The sequence below is a fragment of the Meriones unguiculatus genome, chromosome 7, assembly GCF_030254825.1.
Source record: "Meriones unguiculatus strain TT.TT164.6M chromosome 7, Bangor_MerUng_6.1, whole genome shotgun sequence".
Taxonomy (NCBI): domain Eukaryota; kingdom Metazoa; phylum Chordata; class Mammalia; order Rodentia; family Muridae; genus Meriones; species Meriones unguiculatus.
In genome coordinates this window covers 88,218,704-88,239,180 of record NC_083355.1, presented here as the reverse complement: position 1 = coordinate 88,239,180, position 20,477 = coordinate 88,218,704, and the positions used below count along the sequence as shown (strand labels likewise).

At 44.2% G+C, this 20,477-nt stretch overlaps 1 pseudogene; it reads left to right on the top strand.

Annotated features, from left to right (window-relative positions):
- Positions 1-307: 307 nt before the first annotated feature.
- LOC110543874 (serpin A9-like) lies at positions 308-17,022 on the top strand (annotated as a pseudogene).
- The last annotated feature ends 3,455 nt before the right edge of the window (positions 17,023-20,477 follow it).

Below are 20,477 nucleotides of genomic sequence, written 5' to 3'. Positions count from 1 at the left end.
CTTCCTGTTTGTAAGGCAACATGCTTTCACTTTCCCTATGGTTTAAGGCATAAATGGAGGAATAAGAAACAGCAAAAAGCCTGGAGGTTGGGCTGGAACACTGAGTGGCATTGCAGTTAGCATACAACCTTGCCTGTGACTGTGCCAAGTTACACAACCACGCCCTCATGAGGCCCTATTGCTCACTGTAGGATCAGAACATACACAGCAGTGACTTTGTAAGATAGCTGAGAGGCTCACACCAGCCTCCATGGAGGCTGGTGCAGGAAAGCCAGGTCAGAACGTCCTTTTTTCTCCTGTGAGTATCTCTACTTCCCTGGCCATGCTGTCCCTGGGAGCCCACTCAGCCACCAAGAGGCAAATCCTCCAGAGCCTTAGCTTCAACCTCATGCACATGCCAGAGCCCACCATCCACCTGGGCTTCGAGCAACTGGTCCGATCGCTGAATGTGTGCCACAAAGACCAGGACTTGTGGATGGGCAGTGTCCTCTTCATGAGGAAGGAGCTGCAGCTGCAGGCCAGTGTTCTGGACAGGGCCAAGAGGCTTTATGGAACAAATGTCTTTTCTGAAGACTTCTCAAACACTGTCACTTCTCAGGCCAGGATCAACAGTTATGTGGAGAAGAAGACCAGAGGGAAGGTGGGGGATGTCATCCAAGACCTTGACTCTCAGACAGCCATGGTCCTGGTGAACCACATCTTCTTTAAAGGGGAGGGTGTTTTTCTCTTCCCTTCATTTCTTTTTGCCCTCTCTCCTTCCTTCTTTATTTACTTGAGTGTTTGTTGTTTCTTGAGTCAGGGTCTTATGTATTCCAAAAGGGTCTCCATCATGCTATGTAGCTGAGGATGACCTTGAACTTTTGATTCTCCTGCCTCCACCTACTTAGAGCTGGGATTATTGGTGTGTTCGCCACACCCTATTGATGCAGTGGGGAGTGAACCCAGGGATTTGCTACCAACAGAGACACAACCCCAACACACCCTTGATTTACATTTTTTTTGGTGTTGTGTAGTCAAGGAAACAGGTGTGTAAAACAAGGCCTAGACAGCAGGGTGTACCTGAGTTCTCCTCAGCTTTGCAAGTAGCTACCTGTACACCCTTAATTGTCTTCTACTCCTTCTCTCCAGCTGCCATTCATTAGTTAACACGGGGCCTTGTTCATCTCTGTGTTAGCATGAACCAAGGGCCTATCCTAGAGGTCTGGCTGACGATGCACTTAGCCAGGTAGCCTCCCAAAACATCCTCTGGGACTCTTTAAGAGGAAAGAGCTTGCAATTGGCCACCAGCAGCTGTCTGACTTTCCCCAGCAAACTCCATAGCAGTGACACAAGGGTCCCTGACTGGTCAGTTTATAAAACCATCCCAATGGTGAGAACAGTTTCAAAGGTTTGGAAAGTGTGCCCAAGCTGGTTTGTCCCTCACATATGTCTAGACTTTTACTGTACATAAGGACATTGTAACAAGTGGCACCACTCTGGAGCCCAGTGAGCATCAGCATTGAAGCTACATGGCTCTGAGCATGGCTTCTACCTCTGCCCCTCTCTTGTTCCACAGTCCTAAGTGTGTTCCTGTACAAGATCTGCCAAGGACTAAGTGCCCATTCTGTGCTAGGCTATGCCGCTTGGCTGGCCGATCACTGAGCACACACAGCCTCACAGGGCTGTGCCTGAAGCCGAGTCTTCAGAGCTGTATGTGCCACTGTGCTGTGGTCCCCTCCCTCCTCTCCTGCCTTTCTATTGTGCTTTTTTCCCTCCATCCATCCTCCCGTTTACCCAACCACCAGTTCATCCATCCTTTCATCCACACACCCATTTCTCTATTTCCCAATTCAATCCACCCATTTATCTAGCCCTTTACCCACACATCCTCCAAACACAGGAAAACAGGTTTATTTAAAATGAAAGTTCATGCACACAGCATAAGACCATAAGTCAGTGCCTTTGGTTGCTGACATCTTCACCAAAGCTGTGCTGGGTTGGAAGTATAGACAAGCTGGTGGCTATCACATATCTCTGTCTTGAGCAGTGGTTCTCAACCTCTGGGTCATGACCCTTTCTCTGGGTTTGCATATTAGATATCCTGTATATCAGATATTTATATTACAATTTGTAACGGTAGCAAAATCCATGAAGTGGCAGCAAAATAATCTTACAGTTGGAACTCACCACAACATGAAGAACTGTGTTAAAGGTCGCAGCGTTAGGAAGGTTGAGAGCCACCGCTCTCATCCTTTGCTGTTCACAAGGACAGTGAATTAAAAGGACACTATTCTAAAGTTAAAATGACAGATTTCAGCTGCTTTCTGTAATTTCACAACACATTTTCCTCCTCAGAAGAACACCCCCCCCCCAGAAAAGGATCTTTCCCCCATTCCTGTCCTTCCCCCTGGAGGCTCTATGTCTCTGCAACTTGCCTATTTAGACATTTCTAATAAAGTAAATGAAACAATAGGTGTGCTCAAGTTTCATCTGTACTGTCTGGCACCCCACTCAGTCATTTTCTCTTTTCTGCACTTTCCCTTTATTTTCTAGTCTTTGTTCTTATTACTTATTTGCCACTGGGAATAGAAGCCAGGACCTTGCTCTTTGCAGGCACAGATCCAAACACAGGAGCTAACTTCCTGCCCTCACTCACTATAGCTGAAACAAATACTGTTATGTTGACTATGCAACAGTCAGTGCATCTGTGTGTCAGATTGTGGATATTGGGACTGATGCTACTTTGGACTACTCTGAAGGTTCTTGTGAACATTTAGTGAACGTGCATTTTGTGTAGATGTAATTTTGAGCCTTTCGAATGGGCACCCAGGAGAGAGACTGCTGGCCCACGTGATAACCCATTCTCAACTGTTAAGGAGTTAGGAGCTGTGCCCACAGGCATCCAGTCTTTTTCATATTCTCACTATTTTTTTTTCTAAATTTCAGTTTATTTGTGTGTGTGTCTATTTCATAAGACAACATACAGAACTGGTTCTGTTCTTACATCACCAGAGATTAAACTCATGTTACCAGGTTTGGCTGGCGGCATCTTCATCGACTGAGCCATTTCACCATCCCTAGTATTTCTTATTGTCTGTCTTTGTGATGACAGCCATGGTGCTGGGCAGTGGTAACTCATTATCATTATCGTTTTCCTCTGTATTCCCTAATGATTAATGGCATTTACCATCTTTCCTCGGGCTTATTGTCTCTATAAATACTATATCCCTGGACAGTACAATTTTAAGTTGGTTCTCTCGGTCTCCACTTTTAGCTACAGAGCTGCATGTATTCATATTGATATGGTATACGGGTGTCATTTCACTATATTTTCTGTATATTCTGTGTGCTTTTCTGCCTCAATGTCTCCATATTGCCATCTAGTATGTCAAAATATTTTCTACTTGACAATTTCCTAGTTTTTAATTCCTTTTTCTTTCATCATCACTTTAGTTGTTAACATGGGGATTACAATGAACATGTAATTGTAATGTAGTTTGTGTTAATATCAATCATTATTCCAACAGTTGTAAACATTTTTCTCAGTAGTTACATTTACTCATGTCACTTTGATATCATTACCATATATTTCTACACATGCATGCCCACCAATATAGATTTGTTATGATCAATTTATTTTGTTTTAATTATGTTATGATCAAGTTATTTATGCATATGAGTGTTTTGTCTCTATGTATGTAGGCCACATGTGTGCCATGCCTGTAGAAGCCAGAAGTGGGTGTCAGATCCCCCAGAACTGAAGTTATATTCAGTTGTGAGCTGTCACGTAGGTGCTGGGATGGAAGTTGGGTCCTCTGCAGGAGTAATCAGTGTTCTTAACAGCTGAGCCATCTCTCCAGCCTCATAATCACTTTACAGGATGCCTTTTCCCTGAAGATAATATAACAGAAAATCCTCATGCCCTCCTGCTTTAGATTTCTTCTGTGTTTCTAAAGCTTGAAGGTCTCACTCTTCAATCAAGAATTTGCATTCTTTATCAAACTGGCCTTGAACTTGCAGTGATCCTCCTGCCTCTGCCCACAAGTGCTGGAATTATAAGTGTGTACCACCATAGCCACCTCCAAAATACTTACATTGTTTTTCATGTTTAACAGCATAATTTCCTTAGCAAAGGTCTATTATTTGTTTGTATGAATCCATGTTACTGTCTTGTTCCAATCTGAGAGGTTCCAGTAGCACTGGTAAAATCTCATTTGTTTTTGTTTCATCCAACCACTGTTCAATCCTTATATTTTCTGGTAAGAAAATCATCTGTTAACCTTACTGAAGCCACCTGAATTGTGACATTTCTCGGGAAGTTTTTTCTTTGCCTTTTGACTGATTATGGTATGTCTAAGTATGGAACTTGCTAACTGTATCAGAAGGTTCTTATAAACTGAGTGTTGGGAACGTCTAAATGTTACTTCTTCCCATAACCACCGTCTCTTTATTTCTTCCTCTCGTCTCCTTTTGGGAGTCCCATGGTGTGTGGATTGCTGTGCTTGATGGTGTATCACAGGTGTTTGGTGTGTTGTTCATTTTCCTCCATCTTCTTTCTCGGTGTTCCTCATATTACAGACTTAACCACCACATTTTCTAGCTCAGTGGTTACCATCTTCCGTAAGCTCTAATCTGCTGTCGAGTCTTTCTAGTGACATCTTCATTTCTGTGATTTTTCAACTCTAGACTATACATGATGACTTCAAATCATTTCTCTCATTGCAGGTAGATGCTTACTTAAATAGAGTTTCCTTTAGCTCTTGGAGCATGTTCAGAACACCTGCTTTGAGGCCATCTCTTGTTTTCCATAGCGACACTTTTATTAACTGCTCCCCACCCCTTAAAGATCGGGTATACTTTCTTGTTTCTTTTTATACTCGTTTTTTTTTTTTGTTTTCTTTAAAATATTTTATTATTTATTTTTAGTTACGTGTACGCACGTGTGTACCTTGTGATAAGTATTTATACACAGTGTAAGTTGCCTACAGAGTCCAGAAGAGGACATTGGAGCCCCTGGAACTGGAGCTGCAGGCGGATGTAATTTGGGAGCCGAACTGGGTCCTCTGAAGGAGGAGTGAGTGCTCTTAACCTCAGAGCCATCTCTCTAGCCCATTTGTATGTTTTCAGCCCAACATTTTAAATAATGTAAGTTAATTCCCCCCATCTAGAGGGTTTGTCCTTTTTGGTCATTGTGGTAATTGTTTCCTGCTTCTTCTGGATGAATTCTGAAAAGTCGCAGATGTCTTTTTGGCTGGAAGATCTCCCAGTCTTTGCATAGGATGCTGGAGACATATTGTAACTTGCCATCTCTATGGCTAAATTGTCTATAATTTTGTCTATAAGGAAAAGCAGTCTCTAATTTTGACTCACCCTTCATTTTCTTTTTGCACACCCCAAGACCAGCTGGCAGCAAGAAGTCTGAAATGCCCAGATATTTCCCAAGCTGCCTATAGCTTTACTCATCTGTGGGGCCTCTTCATGTCTGAGATATGCTGGAAGTTTCCAAACCTCCTGTACACACTTGATTCTTTAGACATCTATTTGTTTATATCTCTGTTGTCTTATCTGTTATCCACCCTTCAGACAGCCAAGAAGTGAGGACCGTTGTCTGTAACTGAATTTGAAATACACTCCCACACCCCCAGGGAAAGGGCATTAGGCACCAAGGATGCCTCAATCAGTTGTGTGAGGGGGGTCTTTGGGGAGCCCATGCAAGTCACACCGAGACAGTTTTGGGGAGAATGAGACATTGAAAGCACCCCTCCCCCCAGTTCTGTTCCTCTCCCACTGTTTGCGCTAATGCAGTCTACAATACTTCTAGTCACTGCTGAGCTGGAGACTAAAAGAAGAGACTAGTGCCAGTAAGGGTGTCACAGAGTTGGCCATTGGCATAAAGATTCGGCCATACGTCTTGAATGACCTCTGCTTGTGTCACCACAGCTGACTGGCACCATGTCTAGGGAAAGGTGGTTATGTAGAAGGATTTACTCTTATCATTTAACTGACAGGACCTTCCTCCTCTCCTCTCGGTTAGTCCTCTTAATCTCTGTGGTTAGTGGCATCTCAACTGTTAAGTGCTGCCTGAGGTGTTTCAGAGTTCCGCCTGCCACTGTCTTGGCAAATGTCCCCAGGGAACTGATATTTGCCTTGGCCGAGCTCCAAGTCAGATTAGATACTGACTTGGAGCTTTTATAAGTCATTCTTTTGGTATTTCAGGAAGCAGATCAGACAAAGGCAATTCTTTGGGGATGAATGAGTCTGTGGCTGTTGATGTTTTGAGGTACCTTCATAGTGTATGTGACAGTGTGTGTGAGCAGAGGTGTGTGGTATATTTGTGTGTATGCAAGTGCATGTGTGTTATGTGGGGGTGTGGTATATGGAGTATATTTGTGTGTGGATTTCTGTGTGTGATATGTGGTATGTATATGTGTATGGTATAAAGGGTGTATTTGTTATGTATATATGGGTGTGGTGTGGATGTGTGTGGTGCATGTGTTTCCGTCTTTGTGTTCATGTGTGCATGTGTGTGTGTGGACGGAGTGTATGGTGTGGTATGATGTGGTGTATAGGGTGTTTGTATAGTATGGGGTGTGTGTGGTATGGTGTGTATGTGGAATGTATTGTTATATGTGTGTGTGTGGTATGTATGTGAGTGTGTGTGTGTGTGTGTGTGTGTGTGTACGTGAGTGGGTATGGGGATTTAAGTCTGGGCCTCACAATGTTAGTCATGGTTGTGTTTTTGGAGACTCGAGTTTCCAGAGGTCCTTATCTCCCTGCTCTGCCTGTCTTTGTCTGGCAGGATGCAGGGATGTAAAGCCCCCTCTTCTTTTGCACTGACCTAAGCCCTCTCATTTTTCTCCATGCTAGCCAACTGGACACAGCCCTTCAGAGCTGCAAACAGAAATAAGAGCTTCCCATTCCTCCTGAACAAGGGCGGCACTGTGCCCGTCCCCATGATGCACCAGACAGAGTTGTTTGCTTTCAGAGTGGACAGAGAGCTGGGCTGCACCGTGCTGCAGATGGACTACAGGGGCGATGCCGTGGCTTTCTTCATCCTCCCTGGCAAGGGCAAGGGCAAGATGTGGCAGCTGGAGAAGAGTCTGTCAGCCAGGAGGCTGAGAAAGTGGAGCCTCTCCCTCCAGAAAAGGTGGGCACTGCTGTCCCTTTGCTAGGAGCTGTTCATCCAAAGATGGGTTGGTGGAGGTCTGGTATGTGTAAGCAGCCATTCAGGTGTAAGTCCCGTGCGTCTCTACTGCCTGTGGGATGGTGAGTGTGGTAATGTGTGCAAGTAGCACCACACGAATGTCGCCATCACCTAGTACAACAGTGTCAACAACAATCTTTTCCTTCCGTCTCCACGGATGGAAACAGACTCCTTGAGGGTAAGTGGATGTGTTAGTTACTTTTCTGTCACCGTGACAAAACACAATGACGAAAGGCAACTTGAGGAAGAAAGAATACTTTGACTTAAGGTTGCAGAGGGATAACAGTCCATCTTGGTGGGGAGCCATGGCAGCAAATGGTAGGCGTGGCGACAGGTGCAGGGTGCTTAGGGATTATGTCTTCAACCTTAAGCATGAAATCTACTCTCTACTCACCCATCAATCACAACAGAGAACCACCCTTAGTAATCCAGCTCTCCCTCCCCTTGAGCCTCACAAAAGGAAACCCCAAACAGTAATTGGAGCCTTTGGATATCCCCTCTCATGGGACCCACTACCAATCACAGAGAGGCAAAGCTTTAAATGCTCGAAGCCCACCCCACAGTGGTGTATTTCCTCCAGCAAGGCTGTACTTCCTGATAAACTTTCTAAGCACGACGCCAATTGCCCAAGTGTTCTTATGCCTGGGCCTGTGGAGGACATTTCTCATTCATACCACCACAGTGAATCACCCAAAGCTGCACACGCAAAGCTGTTACGCCCCAGGGGAGAGTTCACTCTGGAAGGCAAGGTGATATTGAGTTCCATGAAATTAGTTTTATGCAAGTAAGCAAGCCAACCAACTGAAGTCCTGGTGCTCACTTGTAGAATGAGGGTCACAGTGTTACTGCATCACTGAAGTAAGAGGTTGCTGAAGCAGCCTTACTATTTAGAAAGTGGTAGGGAATGACTGGGAGGTATGAAATGCCTAATAAATTCCAGGGAACAGCAATGTTAGCTCTGTAGAAGCAATGGAGAGTATGAGGACATTAATCCAATGATACAGATTATTTCTTTCTGGTCTCTTTGCATGATTTCCTTGACATCTTCCTCATCCCCAGAGATGGACTTTCTCTGGTGGGAGGCTCCTTAACATAGCAGGCTGGTGCTTTGGGGCTAGGATCTGGGGACTCCTCTGGAAAGTCACTAGCAGTGCTAGAGAAAGCAGACTCTCCAAAAATGTCACATGGAAGCAGAAATGGAGATATTTTAACCCCATCTTTTCCTTTTCCATTCTCCATAGGTAGATCAAAGTGTTCATCCCCAAATTTTCCATTTCTGCTTCCTACAGCCTGGAAACTATCTTGCCCAAAATGGGGATCTGAGATGCCTTTAACGCAAATGCTGACTTTTCCAGGATTACAAAAACACACTTCCTGCAGGTTTCTGAATTGAGTGGATGGGGATGCTTGTAATTCAGTCCATGCTCAAAAAGACAGCTAACAAAGAGCTCTCATCTTCCTGAGAAGGTGACAGGCTGTGTAGGGGGAGGTATTTATTGGCTAAAGGAAAAGCCAAGCCTCAAGGCTGCCAGGCCTGGGCCATTACAATCTGACTCATGGATACTCATAATTCTTCAAGCAAATAATCTGTGCTTCTTTGAAAAGCAGGTCTACTCTTAGCAAGCAACATTTTTGCCACACACCTGCAGGGGAAGAGCAGATGGGTGTCCAGCATCTCTTCCTTCCCAGCTACAAATCGATCCTCAAGCAGATGTTATGGCAGGCACTTCCCGGGAAGGTGTCCTTTGTACCTTAGATGTGTCCCACCCAGCAGGAGTTCAATGGGTTCCTAAGGAGGGGCAAAAAGAATGGGTGGAGACAAGAGACACAAAGAATGAGAGCAAGTCTATAATCTGATCCAGCTCTCATTTATTTGAAAATTTTTATACAACTATATAGGGAGAAGGCAGGAAGGGAAAATGTGTCAGCAAAATAGTTTACAAAAGATAGCAGGGTGCTTGATTATGATGCAGAATACCACAAGAATGTTTACTAAAAGAGATACTACAAGAATGTCAGCTAAGATATCTCAAAATGTCTAGCCTGACAAACAGATGTCTCATAACTTCTGGAAACATAAATCTCTCACCCAGGACCTTGTTGCAACTGTTGGTAACTTTCCACTAGCTGGCCTTGGCTCCTGGCATCTCCTCCCTTTCTCAAATAATTTAAGAGGCTAGCAGGTAGGTTATGAATATGAGATCTTTTGAAGACAGTGGGCATTTAACCAAAGGGGGGAAATAGTGACCTGATCCTCACAAGGTGTTTTGCAGGCCTTTTTGGGTGTCTTTTTAGGGAGGACAGGAAGACCCCATCAACACCTGAGGGCATCCCCAGCAGGTTGTGGTTAGGGGTAATCAGGCACCAACCTCCATGCAATCAGGTTTGCTTCTTGGGGGACTCAGAAGCGGACAATTGGTCCCTTACCCCACGGTACCTCATCCTACACCCCTGTGGTGCCCATGCCACATCAGGCAAGCATTTATCTGAGTTTCATTCTGTTCTCATGAGAGCCAAATGCAAACAATCAAGACCCACGAGATAGACTGTTACCAGTCTTCCTGGGGCTCAGCTAAGCCTCAGTCAGCCAAATCAAGTCTGTGATAATGAACTTGTATGGGTTTAGATGCCAGGGAGTCAATTTGCTGTTTTACAAAGCTAGTAAGTCTTTTAATGGCCCATGGGCCAAAAGATATGAGGAGAAGGAAGCCTACTGTGGGTCCAAAGATTGAAAGGAAGAGAGTGGTGAGCCAGGGAGAGGTTGAAAACCAATTATGAAACCAACTTTCCTCTTGTTCTCTCTGTCTTTTTCTCCTTTCTAAGCCCTCTCTAACTTTAGCTATGCAGTCTTTCACAACTCCACAATAGTCCATGTAAAAACAACATTCTTCCCTGAGGGCAGCACATAGTAGTCATCTTGACTGGAGAGGTCTTCTTTGACATCATTATCATTGTCAGGAGAAAACTCCTCATCCACTTGTCACACCAGACATTCCAGTAGCCATCAAGCTGCATCATTTTCCTGCGAGAAAACATGGACAGATCCTCATCCCCATATGAGAAGGTCAGGTCCATGCCATTGATTTGTTAAAGGATTCCTCCACTTTACGTTAGCAAAAGTTTTGTTGTTGTTGTTGTTTTGTTTGTTGTTTGTTTGTTTCTGTATGCCAAAATCTATCTGCTGAAGATTTACCATGCTTATCCAAATTTTTTAAAAATTCAGAATGAAAAGAACATGATTAAGATGATTCTTAGGTGTCCAGGGGAGTGGCTCCCCTTCTTTGTTTTTTTGCAAGTAAATCTTAATTATTCAGTGGGCATGCTCTAGCATGCCTTGTCCTTGAGGATTGTAGGGTATTCCAGTTATATGAGAAACTTGAAACTGTTGACAAAAACTTTTAAAAGATTTGCTAGTATATCCTGTTCCATTGTCAGTTTTTAAATTGCTTAGGAACTCCTAGAACATTAAAAGCCTGTAGACAATGAGCAATAACATTTTTTTTGCAGCTTCTCCTGTTTGAGGAGTGGCAAAAATAAATCCAGAATAGGTATAAATGCAAACATGTACATATTTTAATTTTCCAAATTCAGGAATATGAGTAATAGCCATTTGCCAAATCTGATTTGGAATCAGTCCTTTAAGATTGACTCCCAAATGAAGAACAGGCTGAAATTGAGGACAAGTACTGCAAGCCTTGACTATACTATGGGCCTGTTCCTTAGTCAACCCATATTTTAGTCTCAAGGTTTGACTATTAAGATGATGCATGTTATGGGCATCCTGGGCTCTTTTTAATTGTACACAATAAACTTTGGTGGCTTTATCTGCCAATGCATTTCCTTTAGACAGAGGTCCTGGCAAATTAAAATGAGCCCTCAAATGTCCTATATAAAAGGGATGGTTTTTTACTTATATCAAATTTTGAATTTGTGAAAATAAAATTCCAGCAGGAGAAGATGTCTGAATTTGGCCTGCAGTCTCTAACCTAGGCAAAGACTGAGCTACATATGCACTATTTGTAAAAATGTTCAAAGATTGCTTATTAAAACTTTGAAACATAGCCAATACTGCAGATAAATCTGCTATTTGCACAGATGTGCTAGACACTTGAAAAGATATTGTTTTTCTTTCATAAGCATAGGCAGCAACACCAGATAATAATTATCAGTAAATACCATTAAAGTATCAACAGTTGGGCTAACTTTTGTTTTAAATGGAAAAACTATAGGTTGCACCTATAAAAACTGAATTAATTGAATTCTTGTGGCTCAACAGGTTGGACTCTGTCATGATAAGCTTACATATGTTAAAATGCCATATTTATCAGATCTCTGGCAAGCCTGAGAGGTAACATATTTGAGTTACTCTTTGTCTACCTTTATCATCTGCTCTAAACTGCATCCTATAAAACAGGATGTTATAATCTCTAATTTTGGTATATTTTTGAATATATGTTTTAGAACCAAATTTTAGGTAGATCTATATAGGCAAAATTTATGGTTTCCCATTTTAAATTTAACCTTAAAAAAAAAAAACCTAAACAAAGAGACTAGGTAAAACTCAATCTTGTACTCAAGTATAATGTTTAACATAACTTTAAATCTGCTCTTTTTAAACTAAAATCAAAGTAAAACTTTTAATTAAATATAATTTATAAAGGGGCTAGCAAATCTTATTAATCCTATCATGCTGTATTAAAACTTAACAGCAAAAAAATTAAAGGACAAAACTTTTATTTAGTATTAAACAGAGAACTAAACTTAGGGTGCAGCTCTAAGCAAAAATGGACTATTCTGGCCATACCAACTCTATAGGCTAGAAAGAAACAGCATTAAATCATTTATTTAGGTACTGGCAGCCAGGCATATATTTTATATAATGGTTAACAATGATCTGAATATAACCCTGCATAACTCAGGGCTAACATGGAGCTGTAGTCTTTTTTATCCTGTAAAAGAGCATAAACAAACATTTTGCATTGAAGAATCTTCAGCCTTTTTAAATGAAGAACAAGATATTTTATAGGTTTTTTTTTTTACATGATATATTGTAAAACTACAGTTTTTGTTTAATTGGCTTAAACAGCATGGCTTGGTTTTACTTTGTAAAATTAATAAAATAAATACCAAGGCCTTTTGACACCCCCCCCCCAAAGGGTTGAGAAACTGTTTTCAAGTTTTTTGTTAGACTGTCCAAGGGTTATTATTTTAAAATACCTGATAATTTAACTCTGATGGTCCAGGACCAAACTCAGAGGTGTTGATTTAAACTGTCTCATGTCCAAAAATATTAATATCATCAGTCTGATTTTAAAATATCGTCAGTTCAAGTCTACAGATAAACACATAAACACATAGAGACAAAGCTAAGGAACATAGAAATCCTACATTGTCACCTTGGAGTAACCACAATACCCAGATACCAGGACACAAGTCCAGAAGGAGGCCTGCTCCACAGCTTCCAGATGGAGAGGGGGCTCCAGCAGCCCTCTTTTCACACAGCATATGGTCCCAGTGACCCTCTCTCCTGGTCCCAAAAGGAGTAGAGTCTTTATAGGCACCTTCCCCAGGAATTGGAGCATCCCCCAGTTTTTCTTGACCAGATTGGAAACTCTCCAAGTTTCCCCAGACCTCGAGAGCAAACCAAAACCAAAAACCAAAACAGACAGCCAGCAGACAAAAACAAAACACAGAGACAAAGACAAAAAACAACTGAAGTACCTGCTTTTTAAACATTTAAATATTTTTTAAAACCTGTTTTTGTAATATTAAAGCATCCTCTTTAGGAGTGAAATCATAAAGCATATTGATAATTTCAAAAGTCAAAACCAGACATTAAAATTTCTCTCAGAGAACAGTTATCTCTTCCTGCAGTGATCCCGTGCCACCCACACATAGCAGGGAAAGCCACTGGGGCAGAGGGTGCAGGAGGCCAGTCTGAATTATGAGACCTGGCAGCTTTATTTTTTCTGACTCTGTTTTATACTCATTATCTAGAGCTTGTCTCCTAAATTATTTTCTGCTCTCAAATTACACAAATTTGTTTGAGCTCCTTTATGAACATTTGAAATAACCTTAGAAATACTTTTTTTTTCTGCCTGTTTGGCTGCTCTAATTTTTCAAGTAACTCTTTAGCTTGTGAGATTCCTTTTTCTTTACCCTCACTCCTTGTGTTCTGAGGGACTCCTCAAGACCCTGTAAGAATAAGTCATGCTTACTCAGTTCTTGTCCCATAATTCATCATTCTGACTTACCTCAATGGATCAGACTCACAGATGAGCGGCTCTGTGGAGAGCTCAATGCATGATCTTCAATCACTTCCCCTGTGGAAGCATGAGATCCTATGAAAGGGGGAGGGGCACAAAGAATGACTTTCAATTCGCTCCAAGTGCCTCAGGTTCTTGTTGGGCACCAAGATGCCCCGTCTAGCAGGAGTTCAATGGGTTCCTAAGGAGGATCAAAATGAATAGGGTGGAGACAAGAGACATGAAGAATGAGAAAAGTCTATCATCTGATCTAGCTCTCATTTATTTGAAATTTTTCACACAACTTCATAGGGAGAAGGCAGGAAGGGAAAATGTGTCAGCAAATTAGTTTACAAAAGATAACAGGGTGGTTGATGATGCAAAATACCGGAAGAATGTTTACTAAAAGAGATACTACAAGAATGTCAGATAAGATATCTCAAAATGTCTAGCCTGACGAACAGATGTCTCATAAGTTCTGGAAACATAAATCTCTCACCCATGACCTTGTTGCAGCTGTTGGTAACTTTCCACTAGCTGACCTTGGCTCCCGGCAGATGGTGGTGGTCTTATACAGCAGGTGAACATCTGCATTGAACCCGTGGATAGAAAAGGATTTGAGGTGCTCAAAATGTTTGTCCTTAGTGATAGCTGAACTCCCAGTTACCAGTGAGCATGCTGCCTCTGATAAGAAGCTACCAAAAAAATCGCTGTCAAGATTTCCATTTATAACCCAAGTTACCTTTCTGTGAGTATATAACAATTGTGTGAAATGTTCTCTGGGCACAATAGGGATGGTAGCTGTCAGCATCTGTTATGTGGAAATTCTGAGTCCTACTCTAGACCTGAGTTATCCTCACCAAAGTCCCTGGGCAGCCTGGAAGGCTTGTAGTTGGCCCCCTGTGCACATGAAAAACCAAGAAGCTGGGGTCACCACCTCACTGGCTAAGATCTCCTCTCATGTGCCCCCTCGGCAGGCAAGTGGGAGAAGCCATTCAAGCCAAAGCACACTGGGGAAACAACTTCCATGTTGACATGTCCACCACGGTGAAGGTGCCCATGATGAGCTACCTGGGCATGTTTGATGTGCATCACTGGGACACTCTGTCCAGATGGGTGCTGCTGTTAAATTACCTGGGCAACACCACTGCCATCTTCATCCTGCCTGATGAGGGCAAGGTGCAGCACCTGGAGCAAACGCTCACCAAGGAACACATTTGCAAGTTCCTGCTAAATAGGCACACAAGATGAGTCCACAGACAGATGTTGTCCCCTGAGTGTCCCAAAGAACAGAAAGCTCTTGCAGGGGTGGCCTCTGTCCCAGAGCCACAGTTAGGTGCATAATATTGGGCTAAAATAACCCTTCAGATAGTGCCAGGCAGTGTCTGGGGAAGGACAGCACTAAGGAGGGAAGAGAAAGGCCAGACCCTGCTTTGAAGGGATTTCCATCCCCAGAGAACACAGCATATTCTAACCCAGAGCCTGGGGCTGGAACAGCAGTGTACTAGCACATGTTGTGGCTGAACTGAGAACCAAGGCTAGTCTCAAACCATGGCCATAGCTGAGGGTAGAGATCAGGTGGGAAGTTTATAGGGAATTACAGGAAAGCTTCATGAAACACCTTGAGCAAGGAAGAACAGCAATACAGGTTCCCAGGCAAGTTTGGAGGAGGCTCTGTTCCAGTGTGCCTCCTCAGTGTGGCTTACAAGTCTCCAGGTCCCAGCAGTCCTACAGTGAGTTCCACAGGTCAGAGGGCCTGTGCACTCTGAGACTAGGCTCTGCTGTCTGTTGGATGAAGAACCATGAGCCACATGGAATTTCCAGCAGGCCTGAGGTTAGGTGTGGGCAGACACTGCTTCCAGCAGGCCTCTGCTTAGGCCCAAGACCCATAAAAGTGTGGGAAACAAGACAAGGTTGAGACCAGGATGTGTGGCAGAATTGGTAAGACCCTATCGAGCCTTTTATTGTCCTGTAGAAACTGAGAGCTTTGCCTTCACCACGGGAGGGTTAGGGAAATGTCATCCTGCTGCATTGACCCATCTACCCTGGGAATCCTTGGCTCAAGAGAAGGAATTGGCTAAAAGCAGTAGGACACAGTGAGGAACGGTTTCATGTGAATTCCCTGAATTTGCCTGGAGGGCTTCTCAGAGGACGTAGCACTTTAGGGGCATCCAGGAGCTTGAACTTTGAATTCCCACTGATTTCTAGTTCCCTTATGCTAGGTGGGGACCAGGTAAAATGAAAGCACATGAGTACACTTTCAAGTGCTGCTGCTGTGGGTAGCAGCATGTTCAGGGTAAGAACCAGCCAGCAACAATTCCACAAATGGTTGGGTCTTGGCCGAACCTACAAGTCCCATGGAACTCCATTAACTTTGACTCTTTCCTGCCCACCACAGCCAATGTGCACCTCCCCAAACTGTCCATCTATGGGACCTATAACTTGAAGAAAGTCCTAAGTCCACTGGGCATCACCCAGGTCTTCAGCAATGGGGCCGACCTCTCTGGAATCACAACTGACGCTCCCCTGACACTCAACAAGGTGAAATTATCTGGACCATGGTGTTGTTCTGATGTCCTAGGTGTCTGTAGGGCAGCACAGGGTGTCAAGGTAGCTCAGGCACAAGGCTGCAGACAGAGTCCAGGCTGAGCTCTTTCTAAGGACTTTCAGGATTTGCTTGATGTGGTCAGATGTCAGCTGGGAGTGTCTTCCAATGCAGATAGAATTATGCGGCCTTCCCTGAAATGCTACCCCAATCCTTTATTCTCATCATTATTGGACTCAGTTTATATATATTCACATAGAGATTTAGGTCTTGGGGGACCCCAGATAGTGTCCTGGAATCTACCATCCCTTATTTTTAGAGCTACTTGTGAACTGCCAGTTTGGAATTATGAGCTCAGCCAACCAGGCCACTGGTTCAGAGAAACTAAAGGCAGTCCAGAATGAGCAGGATGTTCTTAAGAGTCTGGACGTTGAAGGTCATCTTCGGAACCCTCATCACAACATACTCATAGTTACACACTGGGAAGGGGACGCTTGTGCAGAGGACATGATGTTCCCATTCTTGCGCAGCTATGGGCTGCATTCAAGGCCATCAGAGATGGAATCAGGGAGGGAGAATGGAAAGGATGGACCAAGGCAGGCAAAGACTGAGAGACAGTGAAGGCCCTAAGGTGATCACCATGGAAAGGGTGGAAGAGCAGGGGGACATGGACGAAAACCTATCCCCTAGTGAAGTCCTCCCTGGATGAGTCCCCAGCCAGGAGTGGCCATCACACCACCTCCAACTGCTCTCTGCTTCTTTCTCCATAGGCTGTACACAAGGCTGTGCTGACCCTCGATGAGAGAGGGACGGAAGCTGCAGGAGCCACGGTTTTAGAAGCCATCTCTATGTCTGTGCCCCCTGACATGAGCTTTGAGAGACCATTTGCTGTCATAATATGTGATAAACACACTCAGAGCCCACTCTTTGTGGGAAAAGTGGTGAATCCCACACAATAATCACTATTTTCCGAAGCCATCCTTCCTCCTTCTGGACTGGCCCCTGTTCCCCACAAGTGGCATTAAACACAGGCTGGCCCAGCCCATGCCTGAGTGCTACTGCAAATCCTTGACTCTGTGGTTTTTGTGTCTTTTTAGGCCCCGAGTGAGTTGTGTGTCTTGATGTCCCCTCCATCCACGCAAATAGATTGTGGGCAGAGAGCTATGGCTAAGACCTCAAACTCTGGTCCTGGCACCTTCTGCTCTCAAAAACATCTATCATATCCGGAAACCTGGAGGGTCTCATGCTCAAAGACCCACCAAAGTCCACCAAGTGCCTGTGTTCTCTAGCCTCTCACTGGGTCCTCTGCCAATGTGGGCTCTCTCCCACTGCCAATGGGACCCTCACAGACCCCCAGAGCTGCTGTTTCAGGAGCCAGCTGCCAGCTTCAGCATCTCTAGGTTTCATCAAAGCAGGATCACATCCCTTCTCATCCCAGCATGTTACATCACCATGACTGGCCCCTCCATCTTGCCTGGGATTGCCTGAGAATGGCTAGAGGAGATTGCTGGTGAAGACTGTTGTATGCCTTTTCCTCAAGAGATATAAACATCTACTCACTGCATTCAGGGTACCAATGATATCACTGCACTCAAGTCTAGCTTGGGGACCCAGTGAGTCTACTGGTGGTGACTTACAGGGTGTGGATGACTCACTTCCCTGAAAAGCCCCTCCTTCCCCCAGCATGGGAGACAATTCATGATAGCTGCATCCTTGGACTTCCCTGTACAACTTGCAGGCAACCCCACAGAAGAGAGCTTCCTTTCCCAGCTATGGCTAACTGCTTTCCTGTGGTCAGGGAGCAGCTGGTAGGTCAGGGAGAAGCTTACAAATGTTGTAACATTTATAGGCTTCCTGAACCTTGTTCTCTATGTTGTCATATATGAGCCTTTCTTTATATGGAGGGATACACATCAAACACCCCACCCCACCTCCGTGAGAGAGTTATTCAGTTAAAGCAAGTAGCCACACGACCAAGCCCTTCCTCCAAGGAGCTGGAACAGGAACCCAACCTGCTCCTGGAGGTTTCTGGCCTGCCCAGGTATTCAGGAGAGGGGCTCACACAGCTCTTAGAAGCAGCATCTACCCCAGTGAGCAGTGTGAGCATCTCTGGGTCTCAAGCACATAGGCCTATAAGGCCTGATTCGACTTACTCCGTGTCCCCCATCTTCATCCTCAGTCATAGGACCATGCTCTGTGGATGGCTCCAGACGGTCATCATAGGGGCTCCTATGCCATGGGGCTAGCCAAGTTCTCTCTGGCCCAATCGAAGCTATCAGCAGAGTCGTTGGACAGAATAGGTGCACTAGGTTTGTTCCTCCACAGGCCAGGATCCCTTGACTCTGGGACCAGTGAAAAGGAAACACAGAAGCAGGCTCAGGGTGGGGTGACACAGTAACATGACCTCCCTCTGTGTAACTTGGCCCTGTTAATGTCAGGCTACTGTGGCACTTCAGCCAGGGTGTGTGTAGGGGGGGTAGGGATTATTCCTAGCGAATGGAGAGGATACTTTACCATAGCCATTCAGGTGAACTGGAATTTGCAGGTTTCAGGAGAAACTAGTTCTGGAACCATTCCCGTTCCTTCAGTATTACCTTGATTATTTGTACTTATGGTAACGGATGCCATTTTGGTCTGCTCCCCTTTCCCAGAGCCCCTATATAGGAAGGAACTTGGGCCAAACCCATATTTATTTTTTTTTTGTTGTTAATAATGTACAAAGCCAGTGACAGACATTTGTCCAAAAATGAGTACAGACATATGTTTCAGGAGACTGAGGCTCAGGACACCCTGGAGGAGGGCTGTGCTTTGGCCATGGTCAGCACACAACCTGACATTGGGTTTGCATATAAATCCCGCTCCTTTGAGAGCCCTGAGAAATGAGCTACAGCAGCCAACCACTGCCAGCACTCCAGTGCACCCTACAGGCAGAGCATGGTTATTTCAGTCTTTGTCAGTTTACCAGGACTGCAATAGACAGCTCCTTGCCCACAGCAGCTCCTATCAGTAAAAGCCACATTTTTTATTTTATTTTTATAAATTACAGTTTATTCACTTTGTAGCTCAGCTGAGCCCCTCCACCACCCCCTCCCAATCCCACCCTCTGTCCCTCTTCTTCTCCTATGCCCCTCCCCCAGTACAATGATAGAGGAAGTCCTCCTCCCCTTCCATCTGACCATAGTCTCATCAAGACTGGCTTCTTTGTCTTCCTCTGTGGGCTAGTAAGTCTGCTCCCCCCTCAGGTGGAGGTGATCAAAGAGCCAGACCATAAGTTCATGTCAGAGACGTCCCTATTCCTATTATAGGGAACGCTCTTGGACACTGAGCTGCCATGGGCTACTTCTGTGCAGGGGTTCTAAGTTATCTCCATGCATGGTCCTTGTTTGAAGTATCAGTCTCAGAAAAGACCCCTGTGCCCTGATATTTTGGTTCTGTTGCTTTCCTTGTGAGCTCCTGTTCCCTCCAGGTCTTACTGTTATGCCAGGTTCACGGGACCCTCAGAGACCACCAGGAGACGACTCGATGCAATTGCAAGAGAGCTTTATTACGAGAGCAATCGAACTTGGGACCCAAGTCTCACTGGCACAGCAGTAGAGAAGTGGGACCCTGAGCTCTGAGTGAACAGGATTTTTAAAGGGAAAGTCTGTGAGCCGGGGGTTTCCATGGCAGCAAGCAGGGGGGCACAAGCCTTGGCGTTACAGAATTGGGTGAAGTTTAGCAGGGCAGGGTGGCCTTTTCTGAGGCATATAATCACAATGGCTATTTTTCTAAACCATATCTGAAACATTGGGGAAAATTTTCCCACCCGATTCTCAACCTATTCCCATTGATTATTGCCAGGAAGTTTGTCTCTATTTTCTATAAAGCGTTTATTCTGTTATATTTCCTGGAGGCTGTTGCTAGGAGAGTTAACTTTGTTTTCTGCCAGGTGTACACTCTGTGATATTTCCTGGTACCTGAATTCAGTTCTCAGTCAAGATCTTTATTTCAAAATGGAGTTATATTCAGGCTATCTTAAGCTCTTCATTACTATCTCCCCCTTCTTTCATAAGATTCCCTGCACTCTGCCCAAAGTTTGACTATGAATCTCAGCATATCTTTCAGAGGCCCTCTATGATTGGCTCCTCTCCTGTTCCCTGTTTTCTCCCTCTTCCAATGCCCATCTCATTTGCCTTTCTGAATGAAGATTGATTATATTACTCAGGGTCTTCCTTCTTGATTAGCTTTCTTAGGTGTACAGATTTTAGTATGATTATCCTATATTATATGTCTAATATCCACTTATAAGTGAACATATACCATGTGTGTCTTTCTGCTTCTGACTCAAGTGACAACACATGCTGGAGAGGATATGGAGAAAGAGGAACCCTACTCCATTGCTGGTGGGAATGTAAACTTGTACAACCACTTTGGAAATCAACCTGATGCTTTCTCAGGTTGATTAGGAATAGTGTTACCTCAAGACCCAGCTATACCACTCCTAGGCATATATCCAAAATATGCT